Source organism: Trachurus trachurus, assembly GCF_905171665.1.
Source record: "Trachurus trachurus genome assembly, chromosome: 1".
Lineage (NCBI taxonomy): Eukaryota > Metazoa > Chordata > Actinopteri > Carangiformes > Carangidae > Trachurus > Trachurus trachurus.
Genome location: NC_139891.1, coordinates 7,451,563 through 7,475,215, shown reverse-complemented (window position 1 = coordinate 7,475,215; position 23,653 = coordinate 7,451,563). Strand labels below are relative to the sequence as shown.

The 23,653-nt window shown below is 43.0% G+C and overlaps 1 protein-coding gene across 1 annotated transcript in view; it reads left to right on the top strand.

Annotated features, from left to right (window-relative positions):
• add3a (adducin 3 (gamma) a) overlaps window positions 1-23,653 on the top strand; it is a 101,248-nt gene that overhangs the window by 14,406 nt on the left and 63,189 nt on the right. The window contains exon 2 of the mRNA XM_083980693.1: window positions 3,980-4,017. The gene's annotated coding sequence lies outside the window, so the exon portion shown is untranslated. The remainder of the gene's footprint in view (window positions 1-3,979; window positions 4,018-23,653) is intronic.

Here is a 23,653-nt window from a genome sequence, read left to right as displayed (position 1 = left end):
GAAAGGATCATCTAACGTCCCCTTCATACCTCTGAATTAAGTGAATCTCCAGCCGCCACGCCATCAGAGTGACGAGAGCTAAACAGACTGGACGTTACGGCTCGTACACCATCTCTCCAAACTTCTCTGACAGAATCAGATTCATGAGATGTTGGGCTTGTTGTGTAATAGTGGTGGAACAAGCAAAGTCAAATCTTATTATCACCTCCCTGAACTTTTATGTTTAATAATAAAGTGGTGCCTTGTAGAGCTTAGGTAATATCTCAATACAAATAGCTGTTGTGTGTCCACCTCACCACCCCTGGTAGTGATGTAGAAATAATCATTTCGAAAAAAAAAAAAAAACGTACATCTTTCTGGATTTGCCAGTTGGGGTCATACTGTGTGGCTGAAAAAGTCACATCCATCAAATCTCCTGAGGCCATGGCAGCCATCAGTAGAGACAGGTCTTATGTAACTGTGCTGGTTTTTCTTGTCTCTCTGCACCTTGCTCAAAGAAAAGAAATGATTAGTGTCAAGTGCGGTTCCTGACTCAGTGGATGATTTGAAGCCCAATTTGTTCTGATTGTTCCACTTTCTCTGCTTCTAGGTATTATTACTGCGGACAGTAAGCTCGGTCACAAGACTAATGTTTGAGTTAGTCGTAATGACATGATCCTTGCTGCGGTTCTGATTGCTCATTGGTTGGAGTGTGAGGCATCATTGTTACTAGCAGCAGGTCGACCACAAGTCGACACGGCTAGAGAGCTTCAAACTACTTTGACTTCCCAAGATGACTATAAATTCACCTTATATCATTTTGACAGACTCAGACTAGTATTCTACTCCATGGCCCATATCCTGCACAGTTAATCACAATGTAATGGAAATCACAGTATGGCCAAGTACAAAATGATACTGATCCCCCAGCGGGGGAAAGGGAAAGGAGCCAAATGCCGATTGTTAGCGGGTCGACCTGCGTTTAAAAAACCTGCGTCGACCCGCTAATTTTAGTGGGAAAACGGCTTAATTGGTGTTCAGTCATTCATTCACTTGCTCCTGTCAAGGCTCAGACTTGAGAGTCTGTGGCACCACTGTGTTTTAGTTTAGCCACATCAAAACTGTTTTTTTAAGGTGATTGGTGGAAAGCTAGTGAGTGGATCAGTGGCCCATTGCCATAATCCCTATAGTCATAGCAGTTGGTTCGTTACCTTCAATAGTCGGTGCAAGCTATTTTTAGAATGGCGGAGCAGAGCCGTGAGCTGCTCAGAGCTACGCTACGGAGGCTCATGGGATTTCTTGGTTTCTCTCATCAAACTCATCAAATACACAATCCAACAACTCCACAACGCTCTGGTGGACAAGTTGTGACCTGCACATTCACCACGCTATGAGATAATAACACAACGTTACCAGACAGAGTTGTTTTAGAGGGAAATTCATGCAAAACCGCTGATGCACGTTCCCGTCGAGGGCGGGTTTTCAGCAGGCAGTCTCTGCATTTCCCTCTAAAACAACTCTGTCTCATAATGTTCTGTTATTATCTCATAGCGTGGTGAATGTGCAGGCCACAACTTGTCCACCAGAGCGTTGTGGAGTTGTTGGAGTGTGTATTTGATGAGTTTGATGAGGGAAGCCAAGAAATCCCATGAGCCTCTGTAGCGTAGCTCTGAGCAGCTCGCGGCTCGGCTCGGCTCGGCTCGGCTCGGCCGTTCTAAAAATAGCCTAACTCGCACCGACAAACAAAGCTAACGAACCTACTGCTATGACTATAGGGATTATGGCAATAGGCCAATTTGCCAAAATGTTGAACTATCCCTTTAAGGTGTAGGCAATACCCAGTGAAGGTGGAACTGTAAAAATTGGTTAATGTGGCAACCGTCATTTATGTGATGACACTATAGTCTGTGCTCTTGATTGCATATCTACTTGACTTTCGTTAGTTAGGGATATTTCGCTCAAATAAAATGCAGCTATTTGCCTCTTTCTTTCAAACTGATATTGATATAAGAAAGACATAACCTCCTGTAAAATCAGACTAACTTTTAAACTTCATTTATAGGTATCATTCATCAACACTTTACACACTCTCTGCCTACTTAAAATGTCAGTGTTTGCGGTTTCTTGCTCATATGCCTTTCCATCTCAACTTGATCAAGGCACAGTCTGTATCTGGTTACAGGAAACCAGGAACTGTGTGTGGGTGCGTAAATGTCCAAGCCGATCTTCAGTCTACCTTTGTGTTGATGCTAGATTTCATCACTGGACTTCTCTGTCAGGCACTCACCTATGAGCTGAGTGATCTCTTGGCTTCTTACTGCTGGTTGTATGGCCAGATAGGTCTGAGCTGTGAAAGGCTGCAGACTGCAGACACACCTGTGGAGGAAAGGAAAATTCATTTCTACGTCTCCAATAACAAAACATTCCTGCCAGATTCGGCAGGTGGTTTCAATTCCTTTTTATTCAGCCAACCTGGACAGAAGTGTGTTTCCACAACTGCAGTGCCATCTTGGGCTTTTCACGTTTCAGGTGCTCTACAACCTCTCGCGCAACTCCCAGATGTGGAAGGCTGTTACGCTGTCACTCATTTTATTGCATAATTTTGACTGAACCAACTCGAGCAAAATCCGCCTTTAACCTTTTTACTAGATGAAGTTGATGATTTTAAAGGAGCCAGAGCTGCTTGTTTGAACTTCTTTCTCTCACTCTTTGTTGCACAACCATGTCTGTCAGTTTTCTTGTGAACAATCCAGTGCAACACTATGAATGACTTCCAGGAGAGACTGTATCCCCATATGGAAGTGATATCATGTCTTCCTGCCTTTTCATCCCACCTTCCAGTGTGGCCGCTTTTGATTTTTTGATGCGGTTGCTCAACAGTCCTTCTGACTTTGATTAACCAAACCCTAACGACAATGGTTGTGCAGGTTGTTCTCTTACCACATTGTTCCGTAACTCTTTCAGACGTAAATTTGGAATTATTTTGACGTGTTATTTTGGGCCGATCCCAAAATTCCCAGTAGCCAATTATCATTACAATGGAATGCAGGCGTAGCTCCCTCGGCAATAACACATCTCAGATGCTATCAATAGCACTGGTGTTCTCCTACAGTGAGCTGTGGTCCCTGGTGTTGACACAGTTGGTGTTTGTGCAGATGACATAGATGACTATCAAGGGCAGACCTCCTGCTGCTGCTGTGTGCAGCCGCCGGTACAGAACAGAGGAACTGCTGAGGGCTGTGATCAAGAACGGACAGGCAGAAGCTCAAAGAGTCATGAGAGATGTCTATAGGGACATCATAATATAAATAAATGCACTTGAACAATGTGTCTTTTTGCTTTGTCTTTGCTCCTGAAAATGATTATGGTAGAAGGGCATTTAACATTTCCTTTGTAAGGCAGTGTGGACTTCTGTATCTCGAAATAGGACTGCTGGCTTAGGATGTAAAAAATAACGTAATTCCATGTCAAGCAGTTGATAGAAAAGATGAGTTTATTTCCCATAACAAACAACCCCACAGGTCGTCTGTGTTAGCAGCTCCTCCCATAATGGTCAAGCTGTTGAAATCATAACGGAAAGAAGCACACAGAGTGTAGTCGCATTAGGCTTATAATTGTTACCATGACAACAAATCAACTGTTTTTTCTCAGTATATTGAATATGTTGAATTACAGAGCACACACATTTTTAAAGGGTAATGAAATGGCTCATTCTTGAAGATATGAATTTGACCTTATTGTGGCAGCCGTCTTCTTTCATTTCAGGTTTCACCTCACTCATTCCTGTCTAATTTGGGTTTTCATACCCTCCTCTTACAGACTTCAAAAACGTACAATGCGTAAATAATATTTAAAGCAAATATATGTCTGCTTCTAACTGTGACAGATTTGTTCACCCCAGACACATAATACGGCTCTGAGTTTCACTGGTTAGCTGTGGCAGCCTCGGAGGACTTGGATGCTGAAAGTAATAATGTGTTTGTGTCTGTTTTTGTCCTAGTTGGCGAGACGTTGTTAAGTCAAGCAGTCCCTGGTGAGGTAAGACTTTCTACGTCAACACACACAATTTCAGCTACTGCTCCAGCTTTAAAAGCACCTGTTGATCCCATCAATAGCACAACACTGTTTGGAGTATTATTTTATGCCGTAACACTCATAGTTGATGGGAAATAAAGTGAGGGGGGAGAAAAAAAATCCTGAAATGTAGTGTTGACTGAAGTGGAAAGTTTTTGTCTGTCAACCAAACGCCTCCGCCCTCGTCTTTGGGCTTTTTTTTTTTGTCAAGGACTCAGAGGTACATGGAGTGTAATAGTGAGCACTTCTTGGAGAGCCTTGAATAAATGACACAGCTTTGGTCAGTGGTAAGCTTGCAAACTGCTTCTGGCCAGACTTTTTACTGTGCTGGAAGCTATCCTGCAAAGGAAAGAGTGACAGGACTCCCTCTCTCCAAATATATAATATATAATCAGGAAAACGAACCAGATTTTTGTCACGTGACGGCCGGTATATTAAGCATCATTTATATTGTTATAAACAAGTGTACACGCTGCAAATTGAAGACAAATCACGTCAAGTGCCGGGACACAGCAACACAGCTCTGTCTTCTATGAAGGTTCCTTTCTTCAGAAACTGTCAGCTTGTTGTTTCTCACTCTCTTTTTTTTTTTTACTTCCATCTTAAGTCTTTTCACTTGCACCTTAGCCTATTTAGCTCGACTTAAAGTCAGTCACAGCGCCTCTCTAGTGGAAAAACACCTGTATATATCACTGTCGGCCTTCAGGATTTGAGAATTTAAGAGCTGTCTGCCGCACATGGCTGCACAGGCGACTGCTGCCATGCTTCATTTCCACTTTTTGATAAATGCTGCACTCCTTTTTTGTACAAATTTACTTGGAGCCCACACAAACTCAACTGAGATAATCTCATTTGTTGCAGCAGTTCCTGCTTTTTGTAGTGTAACGTCAACAGGCAGCAGCTGTGCCTGCTGACGTTTCTCAGTGTGTCAAATATCTCTGTGTGTACGGCTCTAGTCTGAACGAGGTGACAGACGTCCTCATATCAGGGCGTTTTATCCCTGCATGGGACTGTTTGACCTCTCACCAGGTGTTGCAGCTGCAGTTTAGGCTGGTTGTTCTGGTCTATTTAGATCAGTATGTTGAATAGTGAGATGGATGTGTTGATACATTGTATTAGAGAATAGAGAATGAGGTAGCTAATACAGGGGCACTTGCACCTACTCCTGTCTTGACCCATTCTCATGTTGGACTGTAATCGTTTCTGTTTGTAACAGTTATTACCTTGATGGGTGCATTCAGATTTTGCAATTTATTCTAATCTCAATTGAAGCAAACTCTCAATGCTCAACAAGTTGACTCAGGTGTGATTTTCAGCATGGCCTCTGTCCTCAGGATTCCCACTGGAGCTGACAACTTTGAGATCTGGACACGTTTGCCGTTTGGAGTGAAAACGACAGCTAAGCCATCTGGCTAAGCTCCTAATGCTCCATTTATAAATTACACCACAATAGAAAGTGGATTAACAGCTGTTGATGTAATCCCTTATTAAGTTTCGTAGTGCTTTCCGTGATTTAGTTTATCCTGCACTGATAGTGGGAGTAATACACAAAATTGCGCTGAATTAGGTCTTTTTGGTCTCAGGGCATGTTGACTTTTTCATTTGTTCCTAAGGTCAAATTCTTCTTGCTCTTAGCAGCTGCAGTAATAGTTTTTTTTTTTTTGCGCATGGACCATTGACTACAACCAGCTCTTTACTCTGCTCAGCAGCAAGGCAGTGAAAGTTTCCCAATGAAAATGGCCTTAATCAGGTTTAGTAAAATGAACCAAGCAGTGAGACTGGGCCAAAGTTTGTCAGAGTGACTACATTTAGGGCCAAGGACATGGCTGGATCACTGATGAATGTATGGTGAATTTGTTAGATTCCCTTCACTATTTGGGATTAAGTTGTTCACACACTGGGGCTGCCCACGACACAGACTTTTACCAGTCGCATGGGATTGGGATTGGCTGTTTACCACAAAGATTTCACTGTTTGCTGTCAGTCAGTCAGTCAGTCAGTCAGTCAGTCAGTCAGTCAGTCAGTCAGTCAGTCAGTCAGTCAGTCACTCTTTACATAATAGGACTGGCTTTGCTGTTGTGGTCCACCCAGAAACACTGACAACAGCTTTAATGTGTCTTCCTTTCTGTTTCTCTCTAGTCGGCTAACTGTTCCTGTTTAAACCTGTTTAATATGACCAATATCAATGAGCAATGTTGAAAGTGAAAGAGCCAAACACTTGGCATCCCATACAGTAGTCAAGGTCTAACCAGAAAACAGACAGAAGCAGGGGTAGGACGAAAGAGAGGAGCAGGCGTTGCTGAGGGATTCGAGGGTGTCTGCACAACAAGGAGAGCTGAAAGACAAATTGAGAACTATCCAAAAATACAAGGGAAGAGAACAGAGATATAAAACAGTCACGGCTGCTAAACCATTTACTGGAGAAGGAAAGCTAAGGTCAAAACTTTCCATTGGTCATTTTCTTTTTCTGAAAGTCCTCGCTTTGTCTTTTTCTTTCCTTTTTTTCTCTGTACTTTTTTTTTTCCATCCTTCTGCTTCAACTATATGCCACTCTCAGTTTCTCTTCTTGTGACTGTTTGTCATCTATTCTCCTCCTGTTTCCCTCTCCCCATCTTTTTCCTTCTTCATTTCCCTTGGTAAGACAAGCTGTCCTTTACCCAGCAGGACAGTAAAGAGACGTCATGCGTCTCCCTCTGCCCTCATTTAAAGTCTCCTCGTACTCTGACTCTGTTAAATGGCTCAGCATGCAGCTTCGTCCTGACTGTCTCGCCCTCATAATGTCATGCACCAGGTTGTAATGTCATTATATTTCAGTCCATGCAGAAGGAATATGAACGTTTTGGAGTATTAAGGCAGTGACATAAATTTAGATTTGGGAAATTTAGTTTGCTATTTCATGAAGCAAAATTGTAAGTAAATGCCATTTGTTATGGTCTGCCTCAGTCTGGCAGCAATAATAACTTAATAATAATGGCTGCATAAGAAAAATATATTTTTTCTTCATCTTGTCCAGCTTTTTATTTTCTTGAACATGAAAATAGAGGCTTGTTGATGAATAATTTTAAAATGTTAAGAAGATAAATGTGTGGGTTAGATGTGCCACCATTGAAAGGAGCCTCTCAGCCGTCCAGGCTCCATGGCCACAGATAGATTTCCTCTGTTGGATACACGGTGCAGTTAATCAGCCCTGGGACCTGAGCCGCTGGTTTGACTTGGCACTGACTCTGACTGGCTGCCGTCTCCTCCTCACACATCTGGATGGCATCACAGCTGCTCTTATCTCACTGGGTCCAAACCACACATGCCCTCTGCCCACATAACTGCCTCTGTATAAACACACATAGACCAACTGTGTCTCCTAGAAATTACGTTCATATACTACTAAACTGTTTTTCCAATTACGTTGTGGCTGCAGTGTAATCACTGGCTGGGGTTATGTTCAGAGGCAGTTGTTTCTTTGTGCTCCAATGTTGAAACATTTAGGTATACATAAAGAACTTCAGTGGCACAGTTGAAACTGATCAGACAAGATGTTTTTACTCAATAAATAAAGGTGAGGAGACATAAACCAGCACAATAATTTCATTTCTTTCAATACAATTTTTTTTTTTAAAGGGACAACGAGGAGTTTTGGAAAAGCGAAGTGTTTTCACACTACATTTATGAGCCTCCGCGCGCACCGTGAAATTCTTTGACCGGCGCAAGACAGACTCATGTTTTCATTCATCAATAATTAAAGTCAGAGGTTCGAAGACGATCACATACCGTCGTAGTTCCGACCATAAACGGCAATTCGGCGACGTTATTCTCATGACTCGCCACGAAACCGAAAGTAAAGAAACGCTGGTCGGCTCGCCCAGCATTTCCGCCACCACTAATTAACAAAATAATAACAGAGACAAAACGATATATTTATCGAAAATGGGCCCATTAACAAGTGTGGGTAGCGTAGATTCATCCACATTAACGTGAGACTTTTTTATAACCAAATAGAAACTCCTCATTGTCCCTTTAACATTTCTTTCTATACAATTCTGAAGTCCATTTCCATGTTGATACTCAACAAATGCTAAAGTTTGTGGTTCAAAAATATAAAGTACATGCGCTTTCATATAATATAATATAATAAATATGACATTCCCCATGTTCGCTGTCACTTGCTAATTTTCACATTAGGGTTATAGGAAAATCTGATTGAACCAATAAGCAGGACGTGAGGTCCACTGTGAGCTCAGCCAGCTGTCCACAGCTGGACTGCGCTCTGCACAGTCGGGTATTTGAGATTTCCCGACTGTTCATGAAGCAGCAGCAATAATTTGTATTGTGGAAACACTGAGGCGTTGGGGTGGATACAAAAGGCACAACTGAGGTTTACTTCAACCGGCCTGATTAGCAGTCCCACCTAGATTTAAGCAAGAAAATTGATATTTTTGGAGCAGGTTGTCTGATTATACTTGGGTGTTCTGTAGCTGCTGCTATGTTTCATAGAAAATGTATAAATGGTTGTAACATCATTTCTAGGAGACAGCAATAGTTGACATAGATGTAGTAGTAGTAGTAGTAGTAAACCTTTATTTTACCAGGCAAGAATTGCTAAGAATACATTCTTATTAAGGCAATGGCCTGGTAGGAGGTGAAAGACCTGGTAGGAGGTGAAAGATATAGTCTTGGAGTTGATAAATGATAATCTTTGTTCACACAATGCATAAATGAAACAGTGTAACAATTTACAGATAGACAGTTGACCCAATATCAACCTGATTTATTGTCGAAATACAGTATAAGCTGTTACAGAGAGTAAACCAATAAATCAATGCATTTTCACCTGTTAGTAGAAGCCTTGAACTTGATTTACAGCCAGTTTAGGTCCAGACAGAGTTGTCTGAACACACCTGATCCTCAATGAGCCATTCTCAGTAACAGTCATTCATTTCTCAGACAAATACAAATTGAGTTGAGACAAGACTCACTCACTCACTTAGGAAAAGACAAGTCAATACACATGAGCTGGCTCCACTTAGAGACGACTGTGGGAATCAGCAGGACAAAGGAGGTTTTGAATTATTGGACGTTTTACTGCAAAGATGAGCAGCTGTCGGTGGGTATGGACAGTGATACGGAGACATACAAAGGCATTCAGCCAATAGGAGAGATTTCATAGAGGGAGGAAACAATAAAAGGCTTACAGTTCTGCAGAGAGCGTTTGGTTAAATCATAAAAGGCCGGGCACATCTGACATGGATAATGGTGTAATGATGTTCAGCCCAGCCCTCCAGCATAACAGAGGTTGACTTTATTACACGTTTATACTTGTTAATCTTGTCTGTTGTGTTAAATTTATTGATTTTAAATGTGCACATCTGAAATGAATTGAACTAACTAGACATTTTAATTTAGATACTATACTTTTGTTTTTCTACAAGAAAGACCACAGGCTTTGGAGATGGAAATCTGAAAGGTCAAGTTCACATTCAGACTAACTGCTCTCTCTGCAGACTTGCACACACAGACACACACACAGACACACACACAGATTTTCGGTGGTTGTGTAAACTGATATGAATCAAATGGGATCTGACACATAGTAATTTGTAGTTCTAATCTCTTGTACTACCAATCAGAATGGGAGGTTCCCTGATAAATAACAGCTGTCTCATTGGTGACTCACTGGTCCTGAGAGCAGGGATCTGGTTTGTGTGTTGTTGTGTCCAGGCCTGATTGCGTATGTGTGTTTTGTGTGTGTCTCATTGCTATATTTGATGTGATTTGTTGCCCTGTTGTTTATACTTGTGTCATGATGGAAGAAAGAATTCTGAGCTCTGGTCGTGTTGCAGTGATCGTATATCTTTAGCTTTATGGCTGTCTGTCTGGGTGCCATGGTTTTGTGGTTGAGTTTTTTTTTGTTGGACTCTGGTTGTGTTGGACTCTGGCCACATGATGTGTCTCGTAATCATTTTGGCGCATGATCCCAGTGGTGACTGGGTGTTGTGGCCACAGCTTGACCACATCTGCACCATGCACACATTCTCCTATACATGAGGCAACATGAAAAGACTGCACACATGCAGATGTTCTTCCTTGATTCCTTTGCTCCGAAACACACACACATGCTCAAACAGATTCAGTCAAGCACATATGGCACGAGGATGTAGACACATACAGTCAGAGACACACTAACTCGCACAATTTCACTTACAGCTCTGGTGGCCTGTAGGGCTTTTGTAGTGCTGAGAGGCCACAAACGACAGCTTTGTGTGCTGGGAGGCTGGGAAAATTGGACTGCAACACACACAGAGACACACGCACACACACACGCACACACACACACACACACACACACACACACACACACACACACACACACACACACACACACACACACACACACACACACACACACACACACACACACACACACACTTTGGCAATGTCAAAGGCAGTGCACAGTTCTGCCAGGCTCAATGGGCTGATTCATTAGAGCCTCCTCATGACACCAGAAGAGAAAATGGACTTGCAGTGAGGGGAGGACAAGGAGACAGGAGTGTACAGCTCAGCGCTCTGTGGCTGAAGTCTGACATGACCTGACAGTGGTCCGGTCACTCTTAAAGGAAAAATGCAGCTGAAAATACTTTCTGTTTTGTGTGTGTTTCGAGCTTCTAGGCAAATAGACAATGGAAAACCATTGTACCTCTTCTTTTTGAGCAGACATTCAACATTAATTTGATCACAAGATATTTTATGGATATATAACTTTGCTTTGCTTTATTTCGAACATGTATGAGTAACACAAGAAAGTAATCTGAGAAACAAACAAACAAAACCAATGAGAATAGTCAAAACAACAATACCGACATGTCCGAAAAGGAGCATCATGCTTATTTAAATCTACCCCTTCTCCACTAGTCAATTAACAATCAGTCTCCCCAAACATACATACAGTATTTACAAAAAATAGAAACTAAATTAAAAAAAACTGTTATATGTGTGTGAGTATTCCCTATTTAATTTTTACTTTCTTAATACAACTTTTCTTTCACCTCATGTAGCCTCTAGTGCTGTACTCACTTCTCCTGCTTCAGCTTTGTTTTGAAGTTGAGTGCTTGACACTTGTTTGCAGGAGAGAAAATTTGTTGTAAAATGGAGCTCATTCACTTCAGTTATAATCACCTTAAATATTATATACACTTTGCCCTGAAAGGGAAGATTCACACACCTGGAGCTCCAGGCAGATAATCATAAACCTGCAACTTTATTTACTGTCTCCATCGTGGTCCAGTTCTTGAGATATATTACGGTACAGAGAATTTCATTAGTGGTCTTATCATACCGTAGCTGTCATAAAAGTGCTCTATGTAAACGTCATTACTCTTTCTTTTACTTTCTCGTTCATCCAAAAACGGAAAAATTTAGAGTCTACTGACGGCCTCCATTACACGTTATTATTCACAATGGAGCCACACAGTGCTTCAAAAATACTTAAACTCCCCAGTCATACTGCCCTCATGCAGAAAAACACTCTGAAAACACAGTGAAAATGTCCAAACCCTTTTGTTTCCAATAGCACATCTCAAATTAATTTTATTTTCTCTGCTGGAGGGAGAGAGAGGCTGTTTTTATCTAATATCATCATTACTGAGTCTGGCAGCCACTAGTGGAAATGTGCTGTGTAGAGGAGTGGGTGTTGTAAGTAACGATGCTTGGCAGCGAGTTGTGTTTGTCTGGATCTCTCCCTCGCTGTCTCCACTGGAGTCAGGCAGGCTTAGAGCCCGGGCCTCCTGTCCATGAAGCCCCCCCTTTACCCAGATATGGAGGAGATTTACTTCACCTTTTAACTGCTCTCTCTGGACCTGGCTGGGAGATTAGGTTGAATTTTCATATTTTTATTAACAGTTGTAGGTAGATGACTTGTATGGTCTTACTAAAGCTTACGTTGCGATCACGAAGCTGCCGAACTGTGTGTTGCTTTTCCACGTTAACTGATCTGAAGTCACTTTTTAAAGACCCCCTCCTATGAAAATCATGTTTTTCGTGCTTTTCACATGTTCCTGTGGCATTACAGCACATATCAGCAGAAAGGGAAGTGCAAAATTGCATTTCTGAGTTTTTCTGCCTTCAAATTGCTGTGAACCAATGGCAGAAGCAAACTGGCAGTTTCATGGAGACTGGGGTTGACGTGTCACAACCCCAGGGGAGGGCACTAGTGCTACAAGCTCCCTCCCCGCTCTGCATCTGGCTCAGAGGTGAAAGGCTTCACAGCTCGGTTTAGCTGTAGGTATAACAGGTATAGCTCACCTGGTAGAGCAGCTTGCACCGTGAGCAAGGACTATATTCCAGTCTGGGATCGAATCCCAGTGTGGAGTTTTACGCTAAACGCGCTAAATCTGTAATTGTACAATGTCCAGGGGGCTGGGCAGGGAATCGCAGTCTCCTCCCACCCTCCAGAGGCGCATTGCTAATGAGCTGCTGGATTTAAAATAACCAAAAAGGGTTGCGGGAGTGGGACTTTAATGACATCTCCTCATCACTACTTTTAGGAGCTTGGATTATTGAATTGAAGTCAGTGCTGTGAACATGTTCTGTCCCCGTCACAGTGTGCATTTGGACCATAATGAGCACCTCCTGACCCTGTGCCAGACATGGACTCATTAGCTGGAACACTATGTTTACCTCTGTCACACGGTGTTACAGTCAACACAGGGAATCAAAGAACCCCACCCCATCCACCCATACGTAGGCTGTGAGTTTCCACAGCCGACACCGTGGGGGGTGCGGGGGGTCGCCTCAGGACAGGAGTTGACCGTATTCTCTGAATAAACAAACCAAAAAAATCAATCTGGATGATTTATGAAGCTGAGTGCTTGGGGGCTATTTTGTCAGGATTAGTTATTACAAAATATGACGTTTATACATTATTCATCATGACATGTCAACATCTAGAGCTATGAAATTAAAAACCTCACAGTCTCTTCTCAGGTACAACTGTCCTGCTGTTTGTTGCCATGTAGGGTCACTGTTCTCTGCCCTTATCTGTTCAGATAACGCAACATCTTGCTCGTATTTATAAAAGCCCAGTCGGTCACTGTGACGTAGGTCTTCCTGCATCAGCGGCACTCTACTCCACATAGTTTATTTTCAGTGCTGGGCTCAGGCCAATAGGCCATTGCGGGCTGCTGCAGGTGAATCCAGCACTTCCTCTGGCTTTTTCAGGGGATTTGAGCTTGCGTCAGCAGCTACATTGCTTTGCTATCCTCGTGTTTGCAGGGTGTGAAATGGGTTCATTCACTCTGCATGCACAGAGTCGGATTCTTGGCTGAGAAATTGTGATTTTCTTTGTACCCAGTTGATCTGTTTCTTAGGTACAACGTGTTCTTTTGCACAAGAATATGTGTAAGCAAATAAAAAATACAACTATTGTATTGTTTTTATTCTTGTTGATGCTGCAGTTGTGTGGCTTTTTTTTTTCTATACTCCTGGCCGGTATTACTGAGTTGTTTCTGATCAGGGAAAACTGCTTATTTGTCACATGTAACAGTGGAAAGAACTGCCGGTGGTGTCCAAGAATCACTTACTGTGGCTCGTGATGGGACAAAATGGCAGATTAAAACGGATACAATGTCAGCATGAAGATGATTGAATGCAAAACAGTGGTTCAAAATGTCAGCAACAAAAACACTCTGCAGAGTTCATATACTTTCAAAAACGCTGGTCCAGCATCTCTGAATTTGGTGCTGACAGGGAAATTGATGAATGTCTGTTTATACTCTGTCGGCTGTTGTGTATAGCAATAACATCAAAAAAACAATTTTCAGTAGCTTTTAACTCTCGGAGATCTCTCTGTAAAAGCCTGTCACACAATACAGCTGTTGTTGTAGTTGATCTTTATGTTTTTATGTCACCATGGATGTTTAACGCTCATCACCAGATGTCGGCCGTGATTTTTGCCAAATGAGAGAGAAGAACATCTGCTGTTGTTTTGTTGTTTCGTTGTGGATGAGATAAAGACTTTTTGAAAATGAAATAATGTCTTTGAATGTAAAAGTCAGCAGTCGGATCTGCAGCTGCTGTGATTTTTAACCACAGGTTGTGTTGGTGAGACACAATATAAGATCATACACATACATTGCAAACACACTTTGCTGCTCTATTGCTGAGTGTGTAGTTTGGGTGAGTAATACTCTGTCAGCAGCTGTTAATGGAGGGACACTGATTGATTTATAATGCATTGATTTAACTACAGTGCAGAGAACATGTACAACCAGTGTGGATGTATATCTTAACACTGACCTTATAGCTCATTCTGCTCTGCTCTTTGCACCATATAATTACCTACTAGCATGAGTGCTTATTAACGTACACTATACATACACCATCTGCCCTTTGCAAAATGCGCTGCTCCATCTTCCTCCTTCGTCTCCTTAAAGGAGGTATTGTAGAAAGTTACAACTGGCAATCTCACTCATAAATAATGTAGACAACATGCATCCTTTTTTAACCTGTGGAGAGTGCTGGGCCCCTGTGCAGTTCACTCAAATATGCGCTAATGTTAGACCAGGCATCCAGCTCCAGTTATGCTGCAGGAGGCCAGAGGGCGAGGTTTATTCTGGGACAGGTATGCACAGTCTGAGAAAGCTGCAGGGATGTGCTCCTGGTTGTAATATGCTCTTTAATAAATGCACGTGTGAGGTGTTTGCATCCGAAGAGTCCGTGCAGGAATAATACGTAAGGAGGGTTGAGATGTTTCTGTAAGCATGAGCCATTTGCTGTCAGCAGCAAATGATTCCCGCCAACACTGAAGATATCGTTTATTCCAGTGCAACTTGAACACACCACAACTAAATAGTTTCCAGTGTGGGAGATTGGCTGCTTTCAGCCCCGACGAGAGATTGATCCTTTCGTCGAAGACGTACTTTGATAAACCTAAAACCACAGTCACTGTGCAGACAAGCGGAGTAAGAAGGGAATCCCTTCCACTTAGAGATTGACAGCTGGGTATACAGTAGCTTGGCCGCACTATGTCTCCCCATAAGCCCCATCTTTGAGCTTGAATAATTGATTCTGAATTGATTTAGGCTCATCTGGCCCCCTTGCTTTTGGAGACCTTGCTTGTATTTTTGCTGCCTATAATTACTGTCTGCTTGTTTCTGTGCTGGTCAGCAGTAAAGCCCGAGCTTTTACCCTCCAAATGAAAGCGTTTTTGAGGAAGTAGCAATTAAAAATTCATTAGAGATTTGTTTGTTGCTCCGCTGACCATAAATTACACACACCAACAGTTTAAAGTGAATTTAACTCAGTCGATGCCTTTTTCATTCTTGGAAATCTAAGGCCACATGGAAAATGTTTCATTCTCCCTACAAGCTGTTGAAAACCCACTAATGAAATGATGGTCCATAAAAGCGTGTAATGTGCAGCAGGGCTTTTGTTTTTCTCAAGTGAACACACACAGGCCTTAAAACAGAAAAGTGTTTGAAGGCATGAGAGGAAAGAGGGAAAGACTGTGGCAGTGCCTCCCCAGTTGAACTTTGCATGGACAGCAGAGTCGGTGTGTGAACCTTTCACATGCTAATTTAATGTCATTCTCCTGGCCTCTTTTTATATGAGCCCAGTTAACAAATTGCCCTCATCACAATGATGTGACACCACCAACATGTCTCTAAACTATCTACACTAAAGCAATCTATAGAGCTCACAATGCAGTTCACCCTTCATATAAGAAAACACATTTATTCACGTTCTTAACAAGGAAGAGATGGACACCACTTAGGTCTGTATGCTCCATATGTAGCTCTAGTTAGCTTAGCTGAGCATATAAACAGGAAAAAGGGGGACACACCTTTCATGGATCTCTCCAAAGATAAGACCAGTGCTCCAGTGCTTGTTTGTGGGGCCTTATATTGATTATCTGTTTTGTTTTTCTCTATTCAAAACTATAGAAGCAGACTAAAAAAGTTGACAAAATATCAGCCTATCAGTCTTTTGGACAAATTCCCCAGTTTTTCAACGCCATCACCCCCCTTGTTTCTTTGTTTTGGTCAAATCCTCCTTCACACTCTTTTGTGTGCAGGAGGATTCCTCACATGAGGAGGTTGTTAAGCTGCTATCAGGGAAAGTGCTGGATGTCTTTAGGAGTAATGTGGAGGGAAGGAGGGAGGGAGGGAGGGTCCCTTTATTGGAGGGAAAGAAGGGGAAGGCCCTCTTGTCAGACCTCGAGTTGAAAGAAGCTGAACATTTTTTGAACCTGGCCAAGGTCTTTGGAAAATGTAGCAACAATGGTTTAAAGCAGAAGCGAAGAAATAAGAGATTTAATTGAAATCTTGGTTTTAAAAGAAGGGTGAGAAGGTTTGGGGAACAAAGAAGGGAGGATGAAGGATGAAAAGAAAGTGAAAGAGTGATAGAGGGTGTCATTTCAGAGGGTCCTTTTTTTAAATTTCAGAGGACTTTTACTTTTCATTTGATTCTGATGAGTCACTTTGGCGTAAAGTCTGAGCCCATCAACACACATTTTAGGCTTTTTCACAAAGATCAGGGAGGCAGCCTGGGGGCCAAAGACTGTGTGTGTGTGTGCATGTGTGCGTGTGTTTGTGTGAATGTAAATCAGATTTACCCCTCCCCCTTCCCCTCTTCAGCCCCCCCCCCCTAGCATCCACCCCTCCTCCCTCCTCCAGCTCTCTGCATGCTGGCTGCTCCTCTGCAGCAGATAAGTTGTGTTTTCTATCAGTGCCACTCTTCAGTCTGCACAGATAACGCAGAGCGGCTCCTGCTTCAGTCGGGAGAGAAGAGGCTCTGCAAAAACAGAGGAGATACTGTAGGAGGAGCGTGAAGGAAAAGAGGGCAGCAACAGTTTTACACTGCTACAATGGGAGAGGCGTGTTAGAGGGAGAGAGAGAGAGAGAGAGACAGAGAGACAGAGAGCAGCACAGGCAGAGGGACTCGCTGCAGTGCAGGTGGATCATTGGCGTCTGGTGAGGAGGAAGACTCAGGCAGCAGTTCAACTCTAAACCACCGTCCGGCAGGTTTGTACTGCAGCTTTCTTTACAATGCTCGCTGATTGTTGCTTGGTTTGTGCCTGTGTGTGTGTGTGTGTGTGTGTGTGTGTGTGTGTCTACCCTGTGACTGATATAATGGATGCTGTGTTCCCCACCATCAGGGCTGCTATATCTCACAGCTGCAGTTGCTCCACGACCCACAGCTGAGAGCACCAAGGAAAGCCCTGATCACTGATAATCTCATGTGTTTGTGAAAGCTTGAAGCAGGGATTGTGTTCTTCTTCTTCTTTTTTTTCTCTTTTTTTTTCTTTATTTCTGCTGGTTTCACACACACAAAAGTTGAGGCTGCATGAGAAACTTTTACGCCGCTTAGAGAATAGACGACTTTCTGCGGCGGATTTGCTTCGTGCTAAATGAAATAGCAGAGGCCCTTCTTCCCTCCTTTCACATCAAGGGCTCTTTTTCTGGGGAGAAGAATAGAGCAGGGAGCTGTGAATGGGCCTGAGATGGCTTTCTGTGTGCAGAAGAGAGGTGCCGCCCTCTCAAGTGTCAGCATGCTGGGAGGGAGGGAGGGAGGGGGGAAGGGGGGGGGGGTCCTCTGTGCTTGTAGTTTGCAGAGGGGGCTGGGTTTTATACCACAATGATATGTGGCCAGAATCATCCGTGTTTAGTTGTCTACATGTTATAAGATGAGTGTTAGGAGTTGAGGATTTCAGTTTGTTTCCTCCCTGTGACTCCTGTCCTGCTCTTCCCCCCCTGAGGGAGAGGAGGAGCACCGCAGTCAAGTGCTTTAGTCACTCCATCTTTTCATAGGTGTCTGCTTACTATTGACTGAGCAGCAATGAAAAGCCGTTACTGGTTGCCTGTTTCTATTTCTGGCTTTCATACTCTGGGTCCTCCTATTTAAATGCACCATTTCATACTTGACGGGAAAGTCTTTGGTTTGATTGCTGTTTGTTTGCCAGCTCTGAATTTCCTGCCGACAGCTGCTGCAATCTGCTTGATATCGATGTTTTGAGTGATTGAGGCGTTGCGCACTTTGGGGTTATGGAGCGTTTCTTCTCGTTTTACTTTTTCTGCTTTAAGCTCAACATTAGAGCAAGCAAAGGAATCTGTGCACTATTTCAGCCACCTCTGATTTCAACAGAGCAGATTTTTTCGCCCCTCCGTTGAGCAGTTTATATGACAGCAGACTGTAATCATCTGTTGGATTAGGAGTGTGAGGGAGATTGGAATCCAAGATGAGTATTGTTTGTGTTAGTTTTTTTTTTTTTTTTTTTGCTGACATGAGTTGTGATAAACCAACAAAGCCTCATGTCCATATTATAACACATTTACATTTCATAGCCTGGAAACTGGTGCTTATGGGATTTCCTCTCTCCCTGATCTGACTGTTCCTCCTGACAAGTGCAGCTGAAATATTTTCCCAGCCACTGGCAAATAAATCCTGACCTGCTGTCAGGTTTGTTTTCTCTGCGCTGAAACGATGAAGTCTGACGGATTCACCCATGACGTCCATGCTGCCTGAAGACAGCCCCCCCCCCCCCCCCCCACATGTCTTCTGTTTCTATTGTTTCCAAGAGTTACATCTTGTTTTTTCTTTTTAATTTTTCCCTCTTTGTTTGTTTGTGGATTTTGTCACAGTCATATTGTGATACTGTAATATTGGTGCTGCCGCCGACTTTTTCACGTCATATTCCACAGAATGAATCCGAATTCCCTGCTACCCTCTGCAGTCTCAGCTGCTGTTTCTCTTGCTCTGCAGAGGTTTAGCCAAAGTGTAGAATAATCTGCTCTGAGACTCGACTATGTCTGAGGAGGACAGTAACAATCTGCGTACACATGCTGCTTCCATGGTGCTCGTTGCTACGGTGATGGCCTTGGTCCTCTACCAGATCCTGAAACGTCTAATCAAATATTTGTCCACGGTTCTTTTTTAGCAGAGAAGTAATAAAACAGGACCCTTGCAACGGGCTTTGTTTGGTCTTTATCTTTTGGCCATTCTCTGAGGTTTTCTCATTGTTTGAGGAATGACTCCGTGTGCCGAGCCCTTGAAGAAAATATTGCTGCTTCAGGCCGGTTGATTTGTAGTCCTGCTGGCCTTGATTTCCTCTCCCAAGGAAATTTTTGTATCCAACTGAATTCAACACGGCACGCCTGCACTCAGGTCAAGGATTGGAGATACATCTTTGTGACAAATGAAGACGGATTTCTCAGTGTTATGTGTGATTTTTTTTTTTCCTTTTTACACATGTAATTCAATAACATTTTATAAGTTACTGAGGGAAGTTGGTATTCCCCCACGCTGAGTGTGAGGAGGTGAACACTGAGTGCTGCAGCGGTGAAGTATTGTTCTGGTGTCTCAATCAACCCCAGTGACCCTGAGCACCTCTGTGGCTCCTCTCCTTATGTTTCCATTTAGGAGGGATGACAGAGTGTGTGGACTCTTTTAAACAGAGCTCCTACTGCAGTGCTGTTATAGGAAGACCCTTCATTACTGCAGCTTTGCTTGTTTACGCTGAGCCAAACAAAGGCGACACATTGCTGCCCCAGAATACAGAATCCTATCTTTCATAGAGAGTGATGGGGTGGAATAAAGACACAACAACCCTGCTGGAACAGGCAGAATACAATAGGCATGTGGATATGGGATAGATGTGGGTGCGTGTTTTAGTGTGTGGGTGTAAGTGAGCGAGTGTGTGTTCTACAAAAAGACGAGAAAGGGGGTGCGTTATCATCCCAGAAATGGGTCAGGGTGTTGCTCTTCTTTGTAACTTGTGTTGTAAATCACTGGTTTATGTAGTGTGTGTGTGTGTGTGTGTGTGTGTGTGTGTGTGTGTGTGTGTGTGTGTGTGTGTGTGTGTGTGTGTGTGTGTGTGTGTGTGTGTGTGTGTGTGTGTGTGTGTGTGTGTGTGTGTGTGTGTGTGTGTGTGTGTGTGTGTGTGTGTGTGTGTGTGTGTGTGTGTGTGTGTGTGTGTGTGAGAAATAGCTTGGCTAGCCTGCTCATGATTATGTCATACAGCATGGTTTCCAGCTGTCCGAGTCAGCTGCCTTTAATTTTGCTTTCAAGAGAGTCATCCCCAGCCACAGTGTGTGTGTGTGTGTGTGTACACACTGTATATATTTGTAACTTTGGTATTGTTTGGATAAAAATGCACACTCAATAAACTCTATGGAGCGACATTTGCTGGCCCGCTGAGTAAAGAAATCATTGCTGTCGGTTTCAAGCTAATGAAAGCTCTGAATCTTTTCTTTTTTTCTCCCTCCTCTTTCATGATTGTGATTTGGGTCTGATAAAACGCTGCGGTCCAGCTCCTAAGTTAAACCAAATGTATTTGGGTTGGGTACCACTGAGGGGCTTTAATGTGAGTTTTGACAAAAATTCGGCACTCAACACAGCTTAAACGCAGGTGCACACGCAGGGCCCCCCAAACCGACAGGAATCAGAGAGCGTGACATCACCGAACCGGCAGCGTGGAACAGGATGATTCTTGGCAGCTGCAGTCATTTTGTTTACTAAGCACAGAGGTTTTTTTTTTTAAAGGTTGATATTCACATGGACAAGGCAAACTGCCCCTCGGTTTCCTCAGGACTTCCTTATTGAAGCTGATTGAGTCATTGTTGTCGTCTCCCACAGATGTTACACGTCTGTGCTTCTTGGAAAAACATCCAGAAAAGAACGCCTGATGCTGGGAAGTTGAGTTGTTGGATTCACTGAGGATCTCTCATCCTGTCCCAGTAGTGGATTCATGACTGAGAGGGTGGTGAGACAGGATCCGTGCTAGAGGGAGAATCTTGCATAATCCTCTAGTCAGTGATATCAGCTCCTTGTATAAATGCCAAATGAAATCACTGGTCTGCTTTTTGCCCAGCAGTGGTAAGACCCCTGGAACCCCCGGGCTCCCAGTCAGCTTCAACTGTGTAGTGAGTTGGGTCTTGTAAGGTGAAGCCAATAATGTTTTGAACTTCTTCCGACACTTTTTATAGATGACTCTGGCCAGGTCAGAGTTCATGGGAAAGCTTTGCTTAACTTGTCTTCACCAAGTGGCTGGATCTGCTGACTGGTTTCTCATGACTTGTTTCTAAAACAGGGTCTCACAGTTCCATATTTAAGAGGAGAGCACCTGTCAGACTCACCGAGGGATCTCAATAAATGGTTAATATGGTTAAAAGCAATGCAGTGGTTCACGAAGAAGATGCATCTTCTCAGCCCTTAACACAGTCAGTCGAGGCTTAGTGTGAGCCGACCAACCAGACTAAGCAGACTGGTTTTGCTGCTTTTGGAGGACAGATATCCATCGTTGTCTGATATGGCAGCGGCATGTGTGCATCTTCATGTCTGTGCGATCTGGCTCCGTTAGCCTTGGTACAAACAAAACAAGACAAGAAAGGGCCAGTCACACTCCCAAGTGTCAGGGCTTTGGTATCTGTTCAGAAAGCTGCACCCTCTTACTGCTGCCAAACACTAAGTTCAAATTTCCAACGAATGAAATATTTGGCAAAATTCACCAAAACCACCAGATGACTCAGGCCTTGGGGACACGAAGCAACAGGACATTTCTCCCCAGCAGTTATGACCGATCTTTACTTTCCATTATGCTAAAGTTCCCTCTGGGCTCGTGCCATTCACTGTCTCGTCTGTAAATATGACTCCTCTGCTGTCCGATCCTTGTTATAAGACCTGTAGTCTTTGGTCAGAAATGCTTTATAAAAGATGCTGTATGTTGTTCTCTGATAAACACAGCACCGTTTCTATTCAGGCTCCTCTTTGTTATGCACAGCCTTGCTCTCTGTCTTGGCAGTGGTACTAGCAGACTAGTGCTGAGTCACAGGCGTTATCATGTGTCTTACACCAGATCAGCTGTTTGAGAGGGGGGAATGTTTTTTTTGTTTGTTTAACGCTGGCAGCAGATTGACGTTAGTGTTGGATAATGATGCAGATGTAAGTCAGTCATGTTAGAAACCGCTGAAGCCATTTTAATTTTTTGGTAGCCATGTTAAGTGGAGGAAAAAGGTGTTTTATGGGCTTTTTACTGCAACGGTTAATGGCCCATTGACTTTCACAATTGCTAACAAATGCCAGCCAATACCATATGTGCTAATTTCCCCAACCCCCCTGGTATAAAGTCTTAAAACCTCCTAAAGAAAAGAAAATAGGGAGGTAACAGTTTGAGCTCCGAGGGGAAAATGACCGTTTCAGAGGAAAAGGAGAATGTTTTTGATGAATTGTCGGTTTGTTCCAGATGTGATATTTGTCTGCAGGGATTTGCAGCTCTGTGTGATGTGATGTGTGGCAGGTTGAGGAATTGTAAAAGAAGAGAAGGGGGAGGGGGGGAGGGAGGGAAGGAGGCAGGGGGTCATAGAGGAAAAAGGATATTACTTTACTTGTCTTGGCCTTGTCAGATTATACATAATACATAACTAAGAATCATGCCAAACAACCACTGCAACAAGCACACAGGTGCAAACTTACAATATATCCACGGTCTACACTACAAAACCCCACAGAACCATGTTTAAATCCAAAATCAATGAGTCCATTATTCAGTGGGAAGCTTCTCTGTCCCGGTAAATATTGACTCTTGTTGTGAGGGGGCAGAGCACACAGCCTACCAATTTCCTCTCAAATCTCTCTCCTCTTTCTTTTTTCTATCATTTATTTCTTTCTCTCCTCCCTCTTTTTTTAACTAAAACCTGGAAATCATTTATGTAGTCAGGATGGGGTTTCTCCCGTCCAGAAGTGGATATGCAAGTAGACCTCAGTGAGCAGGGGCTCCAGTTTGACGTCCCACGCCTCCCATCAAGGGAATTGCATCATAGTGGAGCTGTAGATCTTAGTGCTGGAGCCAGCTGTGGTTTTAATGTTAGGCTATAACCAAAACTAGTTACTAAAGCAGAGGCAGTGTTTACCACAGCCCAATCTGTTTTAACAGACCCGCCCCTAAACCAGGAAAACAGGTGCAATTTATGTCAGTGGCTTTGGCGTAAAGACACTCCATATGATACTGCATGAATATGCTCGGATATTGGTAAATGGCTTACTTCAACACCAACTTTTATTTTAAGACTGTATCGTGTATTATATTTTATTATGGGTTTTTGTTACAGCAAACAATGGGAAGGAAGAAATTGAAAGTTTGCTTTCAGGATGTTTGGTAGTGGTAAAAAGAGGGGGAGTGCTCTTGTGTAATTTGAACACGTCAAATTGTTTGTGTTACATGATATTTCAAGGCACAGTATTCCAGTGGGCAACTCCTATTGTTTAAAATCTAGTTGAAGCTAAGAGAAACAGAGGATCTAGTCGCTGCTGCAGGAATCAAATCCAGATCTATCATTCAAAAAGAGGATAATTTCTCCGAGAACATCCAAGTTTCAGTTCCAAACTCCATCCCCTCTCAGTTTATGTTGGTTCCCATCCTCTGTGAATCATGTTATTCTTGAACCAGCTGTGAGAATTTGCCTCCTCTCTTTCTGTCTCTTATGTCTGCTGCACAAACTGGATTAGAGCTATAGGAGATCGCCATTTGGTACTGTCTTGTACTCATTTACTGGAAACAATGCTATTTTGATATTCCGTACTCTGTGGTTGTCTCATGTCTCTGTGCTTCTTTTGTCAG